This window comes from Prinia subflava, chromosome 2 (assembly GCF_021018805.1).
Source record: "Prinia subflava isolate CZ2003 ecotype Zambia chromosome 2, Cam_Psub_1.2, whole genome shotgun sequence".
NCBI classification, from domain to species: domain Eukaryota; kingdom Metazoa; phylum Chordata; class Aves; order Passeriformes; family Cisticolidae; genus Prinia; species Prinia subflava.
Genome location: NC_086248.1, coordinates 22,794,091 through 22,817,792, shown reverse-complemented (window position 1 = coordinate 22,817,792; position 23,702 = coordinate 22,794,091).

Here is a 23,702-nt window from a genome sequence, read left to right as displayed (position 1 = left end):
ATATCTAGAGATTAAATAATGAATCAATATTGGTTTCTATATTTTATGTCATTAGACATTACAATTCCTTCACATTCTTATAATGAATTTTAAGTCAGAGTGCTACAGCAAATATATTTTTCTGTATGAACAGATTTGGAGGGTGATTTTCACAAATTTTATTTAAACTCTCAGTTTTCATTTGAAGTCCTCATGCTTTGAATCTCTCTTCCTCAGTATATAATGCCATCTGAACTGTTGTTGATGTCAGTTTATGTTACATAACAAAAAAAGCATACACTGATTTATCCCTAAAAATACTTTTTATTTGAGAGTCCATGTGGAAAAACAGAGTGAGAACATGAAGTCACTGTTTAAAAAAAACAACAAACCCTGCCTATATGATCCATTCAGTTCTGGGAAAGAACGTGCAAGCTGTTACTGCCAGCCATATGTAATATGCAAACAGCAGAGGAAATATTTTCTAACCCATTGCTTCTTGGCTTTTTCTGAAACCTTAGACATCTCAAGTTGATTTCAGTGATTTATTTTAGAATTTAGATTACTGGATTAATTTGATTTGGGGATTACTGTATAGACAGCCAACAGAGCACCAGAGCTGAAAAATAACCTTGAAATACAACAATTACTGTATCTGAGAGTCATTGATCTAGGAGGAAGACCAACCTAATTAAAGATGACATGGAGACACCCTCCAATACAGAAAAAGACAAAGCAGGAGAATAATATGATAGGCTGTCAGCTAGTTCTACAGGTGTCCCAAAGTGATCTTTACTAGTAAGGGAAGTTTGTGAATCTGTTTGTAGTTGAAATTAACTCTACTTCCATTTTTTTCATGTAAAAGCGACAATGCCTATGAGACCATTTTATTTCTTTTTAATTGATTCTTTCCTTTCCTCCTCCAAGAAAAAGTTATCATTTACTTCCTGTAAACATCTATTATTACATTACAATTTGTAAGAAGCTGGTTTCTTTTTTAAATGTTCCATCCAAAGTCTTTTCTCACTAAAGAGGAAGAAAAAATTCCCACAGAACCTGAACTATGAACTGCTTTAGGGAAAAATAATTTGGCATCACACTAGATTTAAGTTTGTTTATATGTTAATACTTCTTAACAAGTTTGATATGGTAAAACACTGTGGTTTTCAGTTTATTTACCACTCAAATCCTGGAGCACAAATTTTAGAACCTTCTCTTCTATATACATGGTTACCACCAAAGAATATGTTTTTTGGAATTTCCCACCTGAGAAAGCACTGAAGTGGTGATATATAATTCCTCATATAATCTATTTCTTTTTTATATCATACACAGTTATAAAGTGCTGCAATTTAAAATTAAGAACAAAATTAGGACCCTATGAAAAGATACACGTATTGTACAGAAATTCAGTAAAGAAAATATTTTTTAATGCACACAGCAGTTAGAAATTCCAGTGGAGGAAGACATAGTAGACATACAGTCTCGTGTAACCAACCAACAGGCAAAAGCTGTATACAGTCCTTTATCATCAGGTAGGGAGATGTAAATAATGGAAGTGAGTCACCAAAGGGACGATATTCAATGTAATGTTATGGAAGGATCATTAATTCTTCAGTAGATTTCCGTTCTGTCTTATTTTTTTTTTCCTCAGTTTAATCTAATAAATTCCATCAATAAATAAGATCAATGGGAGTTGGACTTGATGGTCCTTGTGGGTCCCTTCCAATTCAGGGTATTCTATGAGCCAATCTTCAAATGTAAATAATATGTAAGAAGTATATGCACAGAATAGTTGTACCATATAGAGATACAGAGAGATGGGACTTCTGGCTGGGCTGGTATTGAATGTTGAGGGGAGTGTGAATTAATGCTATAGTGACAGTGGGGTGCAGTTCGCTGGTCATGAAAAGAAATCATTAAGTCCTCACAGCATCAATTTGTTGCAAGGACTGTTTTCACAGTGGTGCCAGACATACACAGAGCGCTCACACCCTGTGCCAGTGCTGCTCTGAACGTGGGAGCACTGCACATCAGAGCAGGGATTCAGATTTGTTGCACTGATTTGGTTTAAGGGCATCAGTCACTGGGCTTCGCCAAGGCTACTAATTTAATTCTGGACTTCACAAACTTTGATTCTTCTCTTGCTTTAGTTTGTGTGAAATGTATTGAAATAAATATTACAATAAAATGGAATATCCTATAATCACATATTTGTTCCATACCTAGATAAGAAAATTAATCCAGTACACACTAAACCTGTGATCTGTGCCTACTTGTCCCAGGCCTGAAGACAGCAACTGGCCTAAGCGTCATGATTAATCACCCATTGAAACAATCAAAGGATACAAACAGTGTCTTAAAAACTGAAGTGACAAGCAAGCTGGTTCATTACAGGTTTTTTTCACACAATTATCATTTTCCACTGTTATTTGCCTTCCTGACCTGCCTAAGTGGCCTGGTGTGGAGACTTTTCCCTCACTGTCACAGACTGCTCTTTCCTGCCTGTGAAATCTCACGCCCTCACGGCAAAGGCGAGAATACAGGACCCTGCCGTGGGTATGGAGCAGTGCTCCAGCCATCCTGGGTGTTTTACCCAGAGGGTTAGAGAGAATTAAGAGTAACTGACAGGTTGCTGTCAGTTTGCTAGTTTGAACGTGATAGTCACACCAGAGACATGGAAATAGTCCCTTTCTGTGATCCTGAAGGGCTTGCATCAAAAAAACAAAAGGCTGAAGTTTGTGCATTACAAACTTAAAAAAAAAAAAATCTGCTGAAACTTAGTAGTTTTCACAATAGAAGTGATTTTTTTTTTCACTATGTCTTCTTGTTAACAATATCCTCTTTTGGGTCTGCTAATTCCATCTTTTTTTTTTTTTCCCCAGGACAGTTTCCTGGTTCTCTTGGTATATTCAATATTTCAAGGTTAGCCTACTTTGTGATGTTAGGGTTTATGCATATTGATCCACACTCTTAACAATTTCATCTTACTTGTGAATTACATCCTCGTCTTCCACTAATACTACACTAATCTGACTATTTTTTTTCCATTATTTTGCTGCTTTTAATGCTTTTACTTCTGCAAATGGATTTCTTGATTTATATTTTTTTCTGTTCACATAGTGGCTGCCTTATTGTTTTTCATTTGGTTTTTTGTTCTCCAAGCTGTTCATATGCCAGTGTTAAGTTAGTTCAGTTTTGAATGGTTTTCACTTTAAAATAAGAGTGTGGAGCCCTCTCACAGAAAAATAGCTGTCTTTAAAGAACTTCAGGGAGGTTCACCAAACCAAGAACTGCAATGGGAATAAATTGTTTCTTTTGCTTTCCTACTATAAATTGTGCTGATAAAGAAGTGTTTGAGGCATGAAGTCTAAGATATTTGGCTGTGGTCTAAGTGACAACTTCATGCAAAATTAGGCTCAGGAATAAGTAAGCAGATTCCCATTTCCAGTTACTTTTCAAAGACATCTCCAAACATGCCTAGCTTTGCCTATTTTACTTCAGTATCTACATGGCACAATGTGGCAGCAAAATATGCCAAGGGAAGGCTAAACAGAGGAAGAGGGGCATGGAATTTGTCCTGCTTGCCATGCAGTGACGCTGCAGTTTCACAAGGCCCTTCTATCACCATTTTGATGGAGTTCTTTCCACTACTGTATGCAATGCATTGCTTGTACAATTTTCAAATAGATCTTTCTAAAGAGAATAACTTGTTTTGGAGCTACACTGGATTGTGTTGTTGTTCAGCTGACTTATGTTCTTATCTTCAGGTACAAGATGTAAAAAGAAGCCAGCAAACAAAGCAGAAGGGTTGTCTGAAAGCATAGAGAGTCTCTTTAGGACGTGTCTGAGCACTCTGCTCTTGGCGGCAGGTGAGGAGCCATTACAGTTCTCCAGGAGCCTGGATTACCCTTCAGGTTTCCAACAGAAAATGGACAAATCTGACTCATCTTCTTTCCTCTCCGCCCTTCTCCAGTCCTCTTTTATGGAGTGGAGGGTGATTTGCAGCAACACAGAATGAGAAAACTGTAGTCAGAAAAAAATGCGCCTATTTTTTCAGGAGGGTCTTGACTCTTACACCTTTACTTTAAAGCAATCTTCATGAACTAGTGATGTGTCTCAAAACACCCAGGCTGATTTATTCTATCTTTTTGACTTACTAGAGGTGATAGCTCCCACCTCTGTGCTGAGTCATTTGCAGATACTGCAAGAGAGTTTCAGTTGTCAGCATGATCTTTGATGACAGAAGACCAAATGTATCAGAAAATATACATTTTCCCAACTCCCAGTGTAGACTAGGCCATATTCATTTTTGGAACTGTTACCAGCTTGGTTAAATATTTATATCTTTAAACCATTGTGGGTTTTATCATTATTGGAGCAGTATTTCATTCCTACTGTTTCACTGTGGTACTTATCTTTTCACAAGCTCACCTGTTAACTCAATTCCTAGTTCAGAGAAAGAACTCTAGTCAGACTTTATTTTTTCTCTATTTTTTTTTTTCATATTTACTCAAGTTCTATTTATCCACTTTGGTAATAAGAAGACTACTCTTGAGACCCATAGGTGAAACCATTCTCTTTACCCCTCTAAAGCCTTCGTATTTGAAGCACATGACTGAGTCTTCCAGTATAAAAAGCATATTGTCATCTAAGACAAATTAAAGGCAGCGTTTAAAAACAACAACCGAAAAAAGTCAAATGGAAAATGTTTTATTTCTAATTTTTTCCTGTGGATTCCCAATAGTTAATCCATACCTATTGGTGTTCTGGGAAGGCTTACCATAGTAGAGATAAATAGCATTTCTTAATGAACAGAGAAAAAGAAATAGAAAAATAAAAACAGATGAGGTGTAAGAGACCAAGAGAAATATTTCTTCCTGTTTGGCTAGTACTAAAACTTTATACTAGCCAATAATACACTTACAGAGGGGTGAGGAAAACACTTGAAGCAGAAGGGTAAATCAGTGTGATCTATTATTAATTAGAACATTTTCCCTGAGAACAGCAACAAACTTAAAAAAGAACTGCAGAAAGAAATATTAAAATGTAAAGAACTAAAATTAATACATGACACTTTTATTTACTACAACAACAGATTTTTTTAAAGATTCTATTTTGTCAGCTGGAGACAGGGATGGCCTGAGATACTGAGGTGATGGAAAAAAATTGTCCTGATAGGCAACAAAAAAGCATTATTTCTTTTCCTTTTCCAAGATGGAGGAGAAAACTTTCCTTTCATTTCCTTTCTTCTTTGTGGATTTTCTTTCTTCGGAGAAATTATGCATATAAAAATTCAAGGAGACAGAACCATCATTTCATTCAAAAAACCAAATACTAGTCAATTGGACTAATTGGCAATATAATATCATTTTGATAAGGCTTTGTTTCTAAAAAGAAACTATGCAGATAATGCATGTTCAGCCTTGGTTTTACCAAGTGTATTCTTGTCTCATGAATAGAGATCACTAGACCTGTGTTTCCATTCTCTCCTGGTGCAGAGCAGAGAGCTAGTGTCTTTGCTTACCCATAAAGGTGAGAAAGGATGTACCAGAGGGCTCTTGGAGGACAAAGGAAGCATAAAATACGTGGATGTGGCTGCAAAGGCAGATGCATTTTAGATTGTTCTCCAATGCTTTGTCTTGAAAAGACATTAGTTCAGATTTAGGAGCATGGCAGACTTTGTACTGATAGTCTCAACAGGATGTTAAGACAAACACAAAGATAAGGCAGAAAAAGGAAAGAGACTGTCGTAACCTGAGCTTGAAGAGAAGCCACATTTGTATGGATGATGCCATGCCCAAATGAGTAAATAATTCAATGCAGTGAATAAATATGAGAGCAATTAAGGCAAACTCCTTTATGAGAGGAGTGAGGTTGAGGTAGAAAAACATCAGAAACTGTTCACTGAAATACTGAAGGGGATCCTGAAACCATTGATGATGGTATTGGATAACAACTGATCACAGACAGAAAAAGACTGCAGAGATGGAGGATTTTACTTGAAACTTAAATGTACAAGACAGTGTCGCTATGTGCTACAAATCTCAGAACTATGACATCCAGAGATAACTCTCTAAAATATCTGGTTTTTAAGAAATATTTTTCCCCTGTGGGACAAGAAACTCTAGGTGATGGAAGGTATTCTTGAGCAATAGAGAATGCTTTGCCAGAGCAGAGCAAGCTGTAGTGTCCAGCAAGAGCAACAGACCAAACCAGCTGGGGATTTACAATAAACATGTAGGCTAAATGAAAGGAACCATGGAAACAGAACATAGAATTCATCAAATCAAATTTTAGCTATGTAAAAATTAGACATACTCTAACTGTCCATCTGCAATTAGTGGAAAAAACAAGTTTCTTTTCTGGGTGAATCATTTCCATTTCAATCAAAGACAAGTAGGATTAACAGCTTTCTGAAAATGCATACCCCTTTCGCCTGACAGCAAGTTTTAAAATTTTACTTTAGTGGGTAACTTTTGATTAATATTAGATGAAACAAAGGAGTTTTCTCAGTCTGATCATTACACTGGAAAATAACATGGAAAGGAGTAGAGCAATGTCTTGTCTTTCGGTCATGACCTTAAGGTTTTGAATCAAAACCACTTTTTGGCCTAAAGTGATTTCTGAAATGAGGGAGCAGAGGAAAATACAAGCAGTGATTGAACAGAAATCTTCATTGAAAAAGGTAACTGCATTTTGACTAGCAAATGTAAAGACATCCAGTGCACAGAAACTGCATGAGGATGCAACCATTCAACTGCCACATTTGCAATGATGTTATTAGATTAATGGCCAATTCAGTTCCAGCTGGTACACATAGTCATCTGCAATGTAATTCAAGCAACACTGATAAACTGCAATATTAGATCAATGACCAATTTGATTCCAGATGGGCTATGGAGCCAGACACAATATAATCCTAACAATTCTGATAAGCAGGAAATATGAGTGCTATAACGATGACACTAAAACTATCTGAGGCCAGCCCAAAAATACGGGCTGTCGATAAGGCACCATAAAACAGGAGACAGTGCTGTTTGGAGCTTGGAACTTGCTTCTGACAGACAGAAGCATCACTTGCTACAGGCAGGAAGAGCCTACTGAAATGGTCAGAATATAAAATGAGACCATCCTTAAATACAGACAGAGCTAGTCGTTCCAGCAATCCAAAGAGAACCAGGAATGCAAAAATTAAAGAAGAAGGAATTAAATTCCTTCTTCCACTAGGTAGCCCACAGGCATGAGCAATATGAAATTAATTTGTCCAGGTGAAAATATTCTCTTTTTATTATATTAAAACAGTTGATAGCACCTTGAATTAAAAGAACTGTCATCTGTGAAAATGTTGCCACACTGACATACAGGCCTGTAGTTGGATATGCTTACAGACATAATGAGTGTGCAGATCCTCCAAAGTGCATTGGCTCACACTAGAAGGACTGGCAGCCATCACAGTTGTATCTGATGCTGATGTTTTAAAGGACATAGATTCCAAGAAAAATTATCTCCACAATCACGGTATTACGCTAAAACAAATTATAAATAGTCTTTGGAAGCCTGATGTTAAGCTGAGTTCACTGAGGTTGAAGCTAAACAGAACTGATCCCTTGTTTATACATATTTACCTTTTAGGGACCATAGTAATATACAGACAGAGAAACCAAAGCAATTCAAAACTTACAGGCTGTAAGACATTAATAGATATTTTCACATTTGGTACACAACATCAGGAGTCACAAAACCCTTAAAATATTAACATATCACAATGCAGCATGGCATTTCCAGTAAACTAAGTTGAACAACAAAATAACTCACCAGATCTTAAGAACAGAGAAATTAAGCAGAGCACCTAGAGCTCTCTTGAGTGGTGAGTCCTCAGAAAGAACCACAACTGAAAAAAAATTTTAGCTTAGCGCTTTTAGCAAACACTGCAAAGATAACAGGCTCAAATTTTCAAAGGAAAAATGAGAGTTCATCCATCCGAGAATTGCAGATGTTGTGCTTAGTTTCCCAGGAACCTTAGAAACTGATCAGTTGAGTTCTGCTTGTCCCACAGCCCCTGGAATATGACCTTCAATGTCTCTCAGCTTCTAAGATTCATTCTGTATGCTGTTCATGTTTTCTTGTCCTGATACAACATTTGACTTCACTGATTCCGCCCACACCATGGTACCTGTTAATCATATTTTGTAGAAGCAAACTCTAGGGAAGACACTCATGTAAGAACTGTGACCAAAGGACTGAAACATACCTAACGCAGTTTGGTCGAGTAAAAGGTCACAGGAGGATTCAAGTGATACAGGATTAGATGGGAATGACATGGACAGCATCTCTCAGATGTTAGGGACTTATAAGTATTTGGAATGCAGAGTTAAGAGGCATGGGGAAAGAAAAGAGTCTCTCTCTGTAAGTGTTGAATCATCCTAGCACATTACCTAGAGACTAGTAACACCTTGCAGTGATCCACAGGCCTGTAAGACATCCATCAGAAACAGAACAATGCTAAAAGGAAAGAACAATTTAATGGGATTTTATATGAAAGGGTAGAGGTTACAGAGATGAAGTACTTCGAATAGATGTCAGTAGCACTTCTGGAACAGCTTCAGTTGAGAGAAAATCTGTTTTATATTTTGAAAGAATTGGCGTAGAAGAAGCAACATGCCTGAAATATCTGTATGCAAGCAGCAAGGTGCAAGATGGATCAGAGAGAGAAAAGGATAAAACTTGTATTTTCCCTGGCACCCTTGTGGAGCATATCTCATAAGGAAAGGATGAGGAAACTATGACTGTTTGGCCTAAAGAAGAGAAGACTCATGGGGAATTTCATCAATTCCCTTCTGAAAGGAAGGATGTAAGTCAAACAAAGACAGACTGTATTCACTGGTGTCCAGTGGTATGAGAAGAGGGAATGGGCACAAACCAAAATACAGAAGGTCTTGTCTGAACACCAGGAAACACTTTTTTACTTTGAAGTTGACTGATCACTATCCGAAGTAGCCTAGAGATTTTATGGAGTCTCCATCTTTGGAGATATTCAAAACCCAGCCGGACATGGCCCTAGGCAACCAGCTCTAGGTGGCCCTGCTTGAGCAGGAAAGCTCAAGATCAGATGATCTCTGGATGTACCTTCAAACCCCAGCCATTCTGTGTGATTCCCTGTGTCAGACTCCCTGACTGGACAGAGATAGTACTCCTGAGAGGAAGGTGAAGGAAAAGCACAAGGAAGGCAGAATCCATGAAGTTGCTTCTGATCCTTCCTTTGATCAATGTCTAAACCTGGGTACAACCTTCAAATAACTTTTTCCTGTTTCAGAAAGAGTTCTACGAAAAGGGTTCAGCATGACATTTTTGACCACGGCTTTGAATATGGTCTTGAACATTTCCCAGACCTCAGACAGTTCTCAGTTGGGATGGGTAGGCTAAAGATCCATTGCCTGGGTGTCACATCAGGGAATGGATGGGAAAGTCAGGGAAAGTCAGGGAGTTCCACTGCACACATACACACACACACATGTGGTTTATGGAAACAGAAAATCACATAGTCACTAATTTTTTTCTTTTTTCCCCTACTTTCCTCTTAAGTTTTACTTTGGAGATTCCATAATTAATTAACTTCTTTAAGTGAATGCGATTGAGTTATATTTTGAAAATGATTGTTTATCCAAAGGCTAGCTATTTTGAAGAATATACATACCCATTCCCTCAGAACAAATAAAGGAGAAAATTAAAAAAAAAAACAAAACCCAAACAAAATCAAGAAATTTAATTAGTAATTATTGTATTTAAGTACTCAAAATTAAAAGCTTTAAAACATCCCAAGAGGTTATTTTAATTTCAATTTTTTTATTTTTAATGTATTCAGAATGTTAATTACATAACACTAGAAGATTATTCCTTTATTTTAAGAGAGCCTTACCATAAATTTATTGTGCTCTTTCTGTCTCTCCCAGTTACAATTACAGCCACAATCAATATGATGACCAAAATAGTGTCAGGATGTTCTCCCATGGTTATCAGTAGCAGAAATACTGTCTACAGAGGAAAGTTAAATCTGTTTGGAAGAAGAAAAATATCTAAATTAAATATTCTGAATGTAATTACTCGAATTATCTCTCCACAGATCTGTCCAAACACTTCTTGTATTCTGTTGTATATTCTATTCCTTTTCTTTTCTTAGATATGGATGCCCCATCCCTGGAAGGGTTAAAGGTGAGGCTGAATGGGACTTTGAGCAACCTTATCTAGTGGAAATTATCCCTGCCTGTGACAGGGGCTTTTGAACTAGATAATCTTTAATTAGATGATATCTTCCCAAACCATTCTCAGATCCTAAGGTTATAGGATTATGTATACCTTTTATGTGATCTGATCTGAATGTTCTTCTTCCCATCAGCTATGTCCTCTCAATAGCAAAAATAGAATTACTAAAAATGCAGCAATACCACATTTTTCCGCAACCTCATTAAAAATATTCATATGCCTAGTTTTTGTAACTGGGTTAATAAAATTTCATTTGTTTAATTATGACTGTTTCTGAACATCATCTGTAAGATTACAGATATAATACTGAGAAAAGAACCATGCCAGCTTCTTAGCCACTGATAACATACAAGTCAGAATTCCATTTTGTGCAAAACTGACAAATTCTCCTTTCATTTACATCAATACAATCTTGCAATTCTGCTCAAATCAATCCTCCTGATTCTGCTCAAATCAATCCATCAATTCCAATACAGGAATGAAGTACATTTCTGTATATTATCAGAGGAGGGACTTCAAACACCTGTCTTTAAGTTCCTAGTCTACAATACATTTAGCAAAACACTGACATAAGGATGGAAGGAAAAAAAATCCAGTACATTTTAAAGTACCTAGGTGATCCTAATCGAACTTTGAAAATTATGACTCATTTTCCTTGAAAATTAAAAGAGGATAAATCCACAGCTTTGCAGTTATTTTTGAGACAGGTTTAAGAATTGTTTACTGGGGCATAAATAAATTATATTATCTCCTTAGGTTCCTGATAAGACAACCATCAATAACCTCACACTCTGAAGTAGACACCAGGCAGTGAAAGGTGAGCAATACGTTCCATTTATACCTTGTCCTTTTCTGGCCTGTTTTACAGCCACAAAATATGTCACCTCAGGCTCTCCACAGGAACTATGGTTACTCAGCACTGTTGGAAATTAGGCTTATTTCTTAGTGCATCTAAATCTACAGACAAACTGTTGACTGGAATCATGTCGTAGAAAGATACAGCTAATTACAATACTGTAGGCTGAAAAACAAAGTTTATTCTTTCTTTGTACTCTAAGAAAGAGGAAGGATGGAAAAAAAAGAATAAAAATATGTTGTTCTACATAACTACTCTATGTTTCATCTACTTCTTGGTCTGTTCTACGATGAATCAGCATCTTTACAGAGTCTTTCTTTACCTGGCAGGTGTCCTCAGATAGAGAGAGTTTAGTCCTCAGCGTCTGCAGCAGTCGTTGTCCTGCTTGCACTGCTGTTCTGGGGTTTTTCCTGATTATCCTTCCAGAAATGAGTCAGGTAACACATTTCAAAAATTAGTCATCTTAGTTTGATGGCCTTCTTGAAGATCCACCATTCTTCCATGGAGAGCAGCTTCAAGACCTCATGCATCTCAAGCGAAATATATACTGGAACTGCTCCAGATACAAGGGGTTTTTTTATTATTTCTTGAACAGTGCTTTTAGATGCTTTTAGAATTTGCTTTTTACCAGCTTGTACATTTGCCTAGGCTCCTTGATCAAAAGAGTGATTCCAAGTTTAGGTACACTTTGGTTAGAAATAAAAAGAAAACATAAAGCAGTAGTATAAAGCAAACAATTAGAAGAGTACATCTTTGTTTGCACTTACCTTTTTTAAAAAAGAGATAAAACCAAAAAAAATATTAAAGCTTCTTTTTATATTTCCTGATCATACAGATCTAATCCTCATATGCTTTATATCCATGCCAACATTCATGCAAACAGGCAAGATTTGAAAAGTGGCTTGAAGGTCAAGAAGCAAATGGTTAAGGATACCAATGAATGAAGGATCCTAAAGGAAATAATAAAAAAGGGGGACTTATATATTGCATCACATGTATTCAGCAGAGAGCAAAGGATCAAGCCATTGTTATAATGACAGGAATGTTGCTCAAGCTGTCAGCATGAGAAGAGGGAAAAACCTCTCACTGAGTGATTTTGAAATTAAAATCAACATTGCAGTTTTCACACAAAAAGCAACAGGCAGCTATAAAGTTCCCAGAACACTGGCAAATAAACTGATCTGAATAACTGATTTTTTGACACCACGACTGACTGAAAAAATTAAAATTGCTTGAGATTAATCTTCTCTTTTAATTATTTAGATTTTATTGCAGAAATAAAGCCTTTCTTTTCCTTTCTTTTCTTCTTTGTTGTTCCTTTGTGGTAAAAAAAAAATTTTAATCAGGTTCCAAAGGAAACAATTGATTTTTGTGTCATTTATCCTCCTATTAGAATTAAATATTGATAAATTAATTTCAACGCACTTGTTAAAGTATCAAAATTAAATGTTTCAACAATCACAAATTTTTCCTTCTTTTTTATTTTTTTCCTGCCAAAAATGTTTGTTGAATTTTGTTTACAACCAATTTCAGCTAAGCCAAATTTTCAAGTTTCCATTTATAATTTATTTGCCAAAAAGCTTTTCCTTGTGCTTTTCCTAGTAACTTTCTGCTGTTCAGTAGTTTTGTTGGATATTCAGCAACTTCTATATGTATAAAAATATTTTGCTTAGGTATAAACATTATTGAGAAGGAAGTTTAGCCTTTTTTTTCAAATCCTCTGCAGTTCTCTAATCCCATAGGTTTGGTTTCAGAGCCTTTTCCTGAGGTTATTGTTACAATCTGCTTTGTGGTCATAGAGGGCAACCACTCCACAGCTGAAGAGCATTCTCCCTGCTATCATACCCAGGATGGACACAAGTACAAATCCTAAGAGAAAAATGTCTAGGTGAAGGGAAGAAGATATGACTCACATTAACATCTTGTTCAGTATTGCCCTTCATTTTCGCAGTCATGTTAGGAGTTGATGCTCTCTGAGGTTCTATGCGTTCTGAACCTAGGTGCCACTTGCTGTGCCACAGAAGGGACATGAAAGCAGTATACAAGTGTATAATAAAGTCAGATGCAGTGTTAGCACCAAAGATACCTAGGATAGATACTGACTCTTAAATGTTCCAAGCTTTGAAGTTATTTTTGAAAGCAGTCAACAGGTCACTCTTTCACGTACTTTCAAAATGTAGCATAAATTAGAAGAGTGCACTAGACCAGACACAGAAAAGTCAACAGACATCAAGGAGCACAGATCAATTTCTCTACCAAACAGGGAGGGCAAGCATACTTTTCAAGTCTGTCCCAAAGGTTCTCTTTGCAGATAAATACTTAGATAGCTCTGCACAAAACATATCAGTTCCTGGAATCTAAGGATTCCTTGGAACACATGAATTTGAGGGAAAAATTAATTCATGAAGCAAAGGAGGCAGAAGAAATTTAGCTGTAACCTGGCTTGACCTGTCTAATGTGTATGTTTCCATCTCTCTTGCTTTAATAAAGACTACATTAAGCAAGTACCATAGTCCTGAAAAGATTCAGTCACATACCAGCAAATATTTCAGCTTTCTGTGTTTGTTAATCTTCGTGGCTGAGAGATACTGAAGTGACTTGAAATACAGTATTTAAAGGAAAAATCTCAGTCTGAGGACTTTTATGAATCTCAAACAAGAATTAAACAGACAAGGAGAGAATGCATGTAATAGTTCCCCAAAGGAAACAGAAAGATCAACAGATAATAAAGTAAAATCCTTCAATTAAAAAAAGTCTGTAAAAGAACTTGGAACCAAACATAACATATGCTTTAGTTAATACATACTTTTATAAATAAACTTAATAAGGGATAGCTATTGGGCCTGACCTATTTCTTGCAATTAGAAATCTTTCACCGATTTCAATGACATAGAATTAGGCTGTGGGTTTGCGAATGATTAAGTGTTTATTCAAATAATAATGAAGAAAAAAGTGATGTTTTCAATTTAAATGAGCTCAGGTTCTCTCAGATATTTTCTAGGTGAATGTCTCATGTGGACAAGCAAGTACTAATGGCAATACTAGCATTGCCAAGCACAGCTCAACCCAGGAACTAAAGTAGAAAGAATACCTTCTTGTGTTAGAAGCATGAGGAGAAAGTAGTTGTTGTTTCATCGTTTCCTAGTTGGCATGTTTTCCTGCAGAGACCATTTCAAAAATGATTGATGTAATTGGCACCAGAGGGAAAAGAGAAGGGCAGTCAGATTAAGGCTACTGAAATCAGCACAAAAAAAAAAAAAAGTTCCATTGGTAGAAAGAGTGGAAGTATAGCCACTTGCATGAAATGAGAATGGCTACTGTAGCCAGAGAAACATTCAAGAGCAGATAAAGCACCTATTCCTTTGAAAGGGTCACCAAGACTGGTAGTCTTGATGTTTTCTTTTTCCTAATTCAAAAGGGCTGTTTCAGGGGCAATATCAGAGCAAGAATATGTAGCAGTGAATAGCAAGTGGGGAACATTAGTGAGACCACACTTAACCATCTTAAACACAGCTCTTTTGTATTTGCAAAAGGGAAGATAAGTAAATGCAGTGTTAGCTAAGAGTGTGATGTGAGAGATCTGGCACATGACAATAGAGTAGGAGAGGGAAATGAGTAGATAAAGTACTTTTAAGACTATATGCTCCGAGAAGCAGGAATTTGTGGATAAGAAGGTGAAAGACTGCACATTTGTCCAGGTGTCATTGGCACTGGTGCATTTTCAGTGTATGTCACCCAAAGTGAATTATGAAACTACAGTGAATTTATTTAGCTTATATTAAGAATAAATGAACTACTCAGGATTTTGAGAAAGGTTTAGCTTGTGAAATGTGCTCTCTTTTCTGGAAGAGGGCAAGGGATTACTTTTAAGCTGATGTGTCGTTAGATGTGAGTCACACCGAAGTGAATTGATTTTTTTGCTTATAAAAATAAGTAGTCTATCCACAAGACAGTAGGAAAGCTAAGTACTAAACAATGAAGTCATCGATTGTCAAAAAAAGTACACAGGTGCTGACTGAACAATATCATGTTGTTGAACATAGATAAAGCCGAATTTTAAAATCCATGAGAAAGGTGTTTCACATCAGAAAATCCTCAAAAGATTGGACAAAAAGCTCTGGAAACCAAGGATAAAGCTGAGAGAGGAACAGAGAAGCCAGAGGAAAATGAAAATGTAAAAATGAAAGAACTTCAAGGGTCTGAAAACAATAGCTAGGAAGATTAATGAAAAGTATTTTTCACATTTGTTACCTCTACACCCATGAATATCTATGTTTCTGGTTTTCCTGTATTTATATGACCTAAAGGTCAATGAAGACATCCTGAAAAGTCCCAGAAACTCCAGTCAGACAAGGGAAATGATCTTTTGACCTAACAAGCACTGTCAATAATCATGCAATATACATTTATAACTGTCTTTCACATCTGGAAGAAACTGTAATTTGCCAAGGTATAACATTTCAGATATCTATCCAGGTTTCCATACCTGTCTTTTTCCTGACCATTGTTCTCTAAAAAGCTGATTGTTTTGGATGGTTTAGTCCTTTCTTTATGCAGAACCTTCTATAAACTTGTCATGAGGTTGTAAAAAATATTAATTAAACCCCACCTCCCAAATGTAAGAACAAACCCCTGAAAAGTAGGTCCTATGTGCATATGTAGATATTTATTGCAATAAATAGGGCATTTAATTATGTGAAACTCTGTGAGAGAGAGGCAAGGGATACAAACATCATGGGCTGCATTTGGGTTTGTGAGAAGTGACAAATTGTCAAATTGTACAAATGAGAGACTGGCAGGCACTTCCATAGGCAAATGGAATGGTGGTATCTCTAAGCACAGTTAACTGTGATCTTAGACACAGGTGTGTACCAGAGACAAGTAGCTCTACTTAACTTTTTCAGATTTCTAGCCCACCAGTGTCTGACTAAAATCTTAATTATGTGACAAAATTGAAATAGAAGTAGAAAAAAAAAGAACACCAAAAAAACTTTACATTTAGATCTCAGTATTTTTTATTCAGTTGTCTAGATCTTATATAGGACTTTATGGTACAGATATGAACGCAAGCAGCATGAAAAATGTCAAAGAAAAAATAAAGAAATATTCCATTTAAACTTATGCAGCTGTGAGAGGTATAGTCTAACATTGAAAATTTTCTCCACTGTCTTCTTCCTTTGTCTGATAAAGGGATGGGAAGACTGGGAAATATCTCTACAAAGTCTCAGGCTACATGGAATTATTTTAAATTCATGCACAAATTGAGACTTTCCCAATCAACTGTATTTCTCTTTTTAAATTTTTTACTCTTCATTTAAAAATGTATATCTTCAGCTTGGCTTTTATAATCATTTTATTTGTCATAATGTTTCATGTCTAATTTCCTAAAAAGGTTTGAGTAGTTCTCTGTATTTTAAAATATGCATTTTCACCCATAGAGATTTATGCTTGAAAAACCTAAGTGATGACCTTGGTAAGTAGAACACTGCATTGGGAACTTCAGCTTCTTTTCTTTGAGCTCAGTTAAGAGTGCTTGGAGTAAACTAGAATTACTGACTCAACTTGTTTGTCTTCACAGTCAGTCCAGAGACAAATCTAATTAGTGATAATTAGTGATGCTTTCAGGACATGGGAAGTAATGGGCTTAATGCGAAAAAATCAAAGAAAATGCACATGTAGAAATAATTTATATTTCTTGGTGCAAGTTGTTTCACCGGCTGGTACAATTCACATGCAGGTGCTCAAGACAAATTCTGCATTCCATTCCTCAAGGCAGATTTTAGTGAGTAATTGAAGTGAAAAAGATTCTCTGTGACAATTTGGGTTTTTCAGTATTCTCAAAATGGAAGATGGTGAAAACAGCAGAAAACTGGCATTCTTATTCAGACACTTAAAGCTTTTTGAGGTTCTTCTGCTCACTCCACTCAAGAGGAGGAAAACTGTTACGTCTGTTTTGCTGTCAATCACATACACGTAATATCTCTGTTCACATATAGGAAATGCCATTCCTAGTTTCAAAGGGAAAAAGGACCCAACTCTAGGCCACTGAAGTCTTGCCTTGAGCAAACTCCCAATAAATGTTTCCAAGACAGCAGTGATTCAGAGAAATGTTTCCAAGAGTGATATACAACCTGTTAGACTGGGATCATTTTGCTCAAAAAATCTATGAAGCTAATACTAGGCAGGTCAAAATTGTATTCAAGGATGTAAACATTTTCCAGTAAATCCTCAGAAATTCAGTAGGAAATTGTATATACATATTTAGTGATCTCAAAAGGTTCACTCTTAGGAAGAAGGAAATACTTTTGTATTCCTGAGCTTATAACTCAATCTGTTGCAGATATCCTTAGAAATCCCACCACAATGACTAGCAGATTGGGTGACTGTAGATGAAATTCACTGTAGGTAGAAAAGAATATTTTTGGGAAATCTAAAACCACAATTATTTCTTTTATACATATTTTATAACTTAGACTCAAAGAAGTATGATACAAGTACTTATGAGTGAAGTAAGCTAACACTGTTTTATGAGAATTTTACTATTAATGTGTCTCTTTTATAATAGGTCAATGTCTTTGTGAGGCTTTCTTATTACTGTAAACTGTTGAAAGAAGTCAACTTCTGTTTAGGCATCTAGATGAAGCAGTTCTCAAGAGTATGCATTCAGCACATCCATTCTTCTCAGTGGGACATGCTGAGAGGTTAATACCTCAGAATATCTCTCTGGTTCATTTATATGTTTAAATGGAAAATAACTTTTTGGACACTCTGTCTTCTCACATTGCTATCAAACATGGAGTTGCTGATTGCTTTTGACAATATGTATTTGAAACTTTAATAGTAAAGATCATTCAATGTTATTGCAAAAAAATAATGTGTTAAGTTTTTAACATGATTTAGACAAGAACTAAGTATTTAATCCATAATTATATATTTAAAAGCCATAGAGAGCATGGTTATCATGACCTTATCTAACCTGAGATGTCTGATTTGTTCTGATAAAAAAATATTCCTAACAAATACCGCAATTAAAAAAGTATTAGTCTTTTTCTCCCTAAAATAAAAACAGACCACTCTTTTCTTTTACTGGATATTGGGTGCTAACACAACTGAAAAAATACAGAGGTATTGAATTCTCTTAGATAGAATATATATTTCAGAAGGATACAGTGATTTCTTTCCACCCAGAAATATTTATTAGAGGCTTGGAAATGTTTCTTCATCCATTAAATTTCATTAATTTAAAGAAAATTCTGAATTTCCAGACTGGTATGTTGTGGAGATGGAATTTTTTCTCAAAAATCAGGAATCCATTCCAATCAATTTTAATAGTAATAACATACCCTGAAAAGACCTAGCTCAGCTATGCTCTACTTAGTTCAGGAAAAGCACCCAAACCCTTGCTTCCCAATTCCTAAGGGAGGTTTCTAATCAACTATCTGCAAAAAGTATCACTAAAAAACTTACTCTCTTCACCTTTTTTTTCCTCTCCCCGCCTTAGCCTTAAAGAACTTAAAAACAAAAATTTCACATATTTTTAGTCAAATCAAGTCTGTGTCTGTGCTTCCCAGAGCATAATCAACAAGAGACAGAAGTGTTTGTAGAGTACAGCTGTTTATTGTTAACTCTGAGTTCAGTGATAGAAGGTGAGATGTTATTTTCAGTACTTTCTGCGTATTTGCATTTCTAAATGGAAACAGTTCTTATGTACTCAAAGACTTCAACACTATACAGCATTTTGGGACAGTGCTGAGAGTCACTTGGAAGATTGAAAAAGTGCAGAATATAGATGTTTGTCTCTTTAGATGGTTATGTCAGAGACAGTATAACTTACTCTTTTTATATTCAATATCTCCCCATATTAAGAGAATGCATACAATTATCAGCAACAAAAGAACCTGAGGCTATTAAACTGTTCTATTTATGTAAGGTTCCTCAAATATACCATCTCAATCTATAATACTATCAATATTTTAAAATGCCATCAAAAACACTTAAAAGTTTACTTTGTCAATACCACATGAATAAATGTTTTTTCTCTGGCTTAATGATTAGAAGCTTTCTGGATTTGTATTTAGATTTTTAATACCATTAATGTTTTATGAATGATTGATTTTAATGGACACTGTGTTTCAAATTGCTTCCTCTAGTACTGAGTGAGGTTGGCCTCTTCCATCAGACATTCGCAAGTCAATAAGGTCGTAATAACCCATTGACAGCAAAAAGCATGAGCACCTACAACAGTGGTAAACAAAAGAGTGAAAGGCTTCTACCTCTGAGTTCCAGGAATCTTCTCTTGCATTTTAGATACAACACTCCTGTAAATTAGTCTTCCTAACCTCAATTTACTGAGTATGTAAAAAACAGATTTAAAACTCTTTAATATAATTTTCACTTTTTTGTTTTGTCACAAAACCCACCTAAATCTCATATAAGCAAACTACCTCTATTGTGTAAACAGATGCCAGTTTCAAATTTTTTTTTGGTATGACAGGGCCCAATAAGATCCAAGTGAGATTTTATTAAGTGATAAGGTAAATTAGAAACCTAGTTTTCAATGAAACTGTGCATTTAGTGAGCTGGGCAATTATTAATTTAGACATCTAAAATCCAAGAAAACAGTGCAAATATGGTGACTAATCAAGGAAGTGTTGAGCACCATCCTTGGAGGTATTTAAGAATGTGAGGGTGTGGTGCTCAGGGACACAGTTTAGTGGTATATTTGACAAAGCTAGATTATGACTGGACATAGATAACCCCAAAAGGTCTTTTCCAACCTAGAAGACATTATGATACTATCTGTCTGGCAATCACTTGTAAAATTGACTACCATGTGGTATGGTTTCAAGATGAAGATAGTCTCCTAGTAAATACAGAATTAGGTTTGTCTCCACTCTGGATTTTAGGTAATAAAGCCAGATTTCCCTCCTGTATAGAGTACTCTATCCAACGGGTCATTAGCAGAAAACACTGCCTCCTTTGCCTCTTCACTGCAGTGGAAACTCCTTTGGTCAGTGCAGATTTCTTTGTACAGAGCACACTGTTACTCACACACCTTAGGCATAACCAGCGTGACAGCTAGGTCACATTCCTTCTGAATGATGCTGGAAACTAGGAGGAAACCAGGCACCAAGCTACCCATGCTCTTCTGTAGAGTCAAGTAATTAGGCTTTTAAGTAAGTCTCAGATCAGAGGGAGTGAATTATACAAATCCAGTCATCTCCAGTATGATAAAGCCCATGAAGCACAAGCTTTCTGAACTTATTTCTTAGTCTAAGCCATCCAACTTCCTCTTAAATCCTATTTTAAAAGCCCAAGGCATTTACACTCTCATGTATATATATTCACCCATATTGCCCAGTTTCAAAAGAAGTTCATAGATGTAATAAATGAAGTTGTAGAGTCATGAAATACAGGAAGTTAATTATGGAATTTGTGTGGTGGGAATAACAGACTGCCTAAATATGAAGAAAGAGACAGAGATGAAATCAAATTCACTTCAATCTTCAAACTTTGGTACTTATAATATCCTTTGTCACCTTTTTTCTTAGTTTAAGTATAGATGTTTTGCTTTCAAAATGTCAAGAAACTCCCTAAACTTTATAATATGCTTTTCCCTTTTTATCAGATGCAAATTAATATTTATGAAATACCCAGGCTTGAGATTTGTCTCACATGATGAATTTGTATGCATGTGCTCTACCTATCTATGCTGTTATAAAGGATTGGTTTTGAGACAAGAAAAAATATTCACATGCTGTCCAATTTAAGAAGTCCCTTGGTGACCATCTGGGACAAATTTGATTTTCATTTCGTATTTAAAATTATAAGAACAAAATTATAAGAAGTAAATAAAAATTACAATAACAGCAATACACTAAGGATATCATAGCAAATACTTAGATGAAAATCTCTAGTTATTTATGATAATCTCTTCATTCCGTCCTGCAGAGAAGTCTCTCTCTATATATATGCCCTAGACAATAAAATATTCAAATTTTCAAAAAGAGAACTGTATACAATTATTGAAGTTTCAAAATCAAATACCAGTAAAGCTGTGTGTGTTTATTATGAAGCCTTCAAAGTCTTCAAATCTGCAAAATACGGTCTTCTGAAAAAGTGCTTAAAGGTGGCACCTTGAAAGTAATGCAGCATGGAAAAATTCACACCATGTTTCCTTCTATGTAACTATGATGCCAGAAGGACATTTTTTCAGACTCATTTAACCCCCCACACTTTTTTCAGAATATTTTCCACTCAACTTTTTCAGAACTTGTTAGAAACCAAATAGATACAAGAAAAACCAAAGTCACCAGATGGAAAGGGAAGATAAAAAAATTATTTAAGTAAATATAGCTAACTGTAGGACTAGCTAACACTGTCAGATGAGTTTAGCCCTTGTGTTATGGAAGGAATATTATCTTTCTGATTCTCTAAGTGTTCCAATGTTCTCCTTTCATCAAAAAAGATGTGAACAATTTTGATACTTATGAATGGTTGAGGGGCCATGACAAAATTCCTATAGGTATAAGCTTACACTGTATATTAAAAAAAAAAATCACATAGACTTTTCTATTTCAGAAATTTTTGAAAGATTTTTCTGTATTTTATTAAGTTCAAATATACCATACTGGGTAAGACATATTGCCAACTATACTTGGTCTAGATTTCTGTGCATGTTGATGTTAGGTGCAGCTGGATATTTTCAATGGAATGGACTATGACAGACTCCTTGTTGCTCTTCCCTAGCTTGGAACACCATTTGCAAGAAATAATTATCTTGGAAAACTCTTCCCCTATTTGAATTTTGTCAAAATTATCCAAACTATTAAAAACTTATTCTAAAGGCACTAACACCTAAAGGTTAGCCAACAAGAAAATAAGAACTTGCATAACTACTTACATAAGTACACAAGTCTCTTTTCTTTATAAAAATAAGCTAAACAGATAAACAAATATATATTTGATAATATAGATGTAAAATCATGTTGGTCAGTTTACAAACCACAGTGTGAATTATGTATGAGGTAGAAAACTAGAAGGACAGTGCAGTCTGAAGTCTGTATTGGTATTAAAGGGCTCTGTTTAGTTCTGCCAACATCAATGGACTTTCGGCAATTTCCACCAGAAAATCTAATCTACTGACAGCTAAGGGAAAATCTTCTTTCTCCAAACTGGAAGGGACCAGTGTGTTTAGGGAATCTCTATTTCCCATGCTGCATGTACTATGAGATTAGCAGACAGCTCTGATACGTTTGTGGCTGCACACATTCTTCTCTGCAAGAGGTTTGCTTTCTTCTAACTCTATCATATTATTTCTTTTGTATTCCCCAGTAGTGATGGCTAAAAGCTGAAATTCTAGTAATAATTGTGGCTGGGAATAGTAGTGAACAATAGCCAAAGGTTATTTTTACAATATCTGGAGATTCACAATAGTCAAAGATAAGGATTTATTTTTTCTGCTTTGCAGTTATCAAATAATTACTTTATGGAAAAAAATTTAAAGTGATATAATCTTTTTATGTAGGTATTAGGTAGAAAGACCAGGGTCATCCCTCAAAAAGGTAGGAAGGCTCTGCTGAAGAGAAGTGTTGCAGTGCAGGACAGATTCAAAAAGAAAATGTGAAATTAACAAAACTGACCTGAGATTTACGTATGTACAACTTAACTTTCAGATCACTATTAAAAACAAAACAATTAATATGTTTTGACTGAGTTCCAGCATTCTCTTTTCTAGAAGAAATTATTTTAAAAGTGCAATATTAATGAACCCAGAGGAATAGAGCACTCATAAACTGTACTTGTATTGCAGGGTTTTTAAAAAAAATTTATGCCATTAACATTTCCCGTTTGCTGAAGCACTCAGGATTTTGGTACTAAAGGTTTTGATCCCGCTGTAAGATATATGCATAGAGCTGCTAAACTTGGCCTTCAAAAATCTGTGTAAAGCCTTTAGTGAAAACTAATTAATAGAATCATAGAATGGTTTATATTGGAAAAGACCTTGAAGACCATTGAGTCCAACCATTAACCCTGCACTGCCAAGTCCACCACTAAACCTAAGTGCCACATCTACACATCTTTTAAATACCTCCAGGACTGATGACTCAACCACTTCCCTGGGCAACATTTTCCAAGGCTGACAACCCTTATGGTGAAGGAACTTTTTCCTAGCATACAATCCATAACTCCCCTAGGGACTCTGGACGCCACTACCTCTTGTCCCATTCCTTGTTGTTTGGGAGAAGAGGCTGACCCCCATGTACCTACGGTCTTCTTTCAGGTAGTTGTGGAGAGCAATAACATTCTCTCTGAAGCTCCTTTCCTCCAGGCTAAACAATGCCCAGCTCCCTCAGCTGCTTCTCATCAGACTTGTGCTCCAGACCCTTTACTACCTCTACAGCCTCCACTGGACATGCTTCAATATCTCAGTGTCTTTCTTGTCATGAGGGGCCCAAAAATGGGATTTTGGTTATGGACTTATAAGTGCTGACTACAGGGAGACTATCATTTTTCTAGACATGCTGGTCACATTATTTTCTGATAGAAGCCAAGGATGCCATTGACCTTCTTGGGCACCTGGGCACACACTGGTTCACCTTTA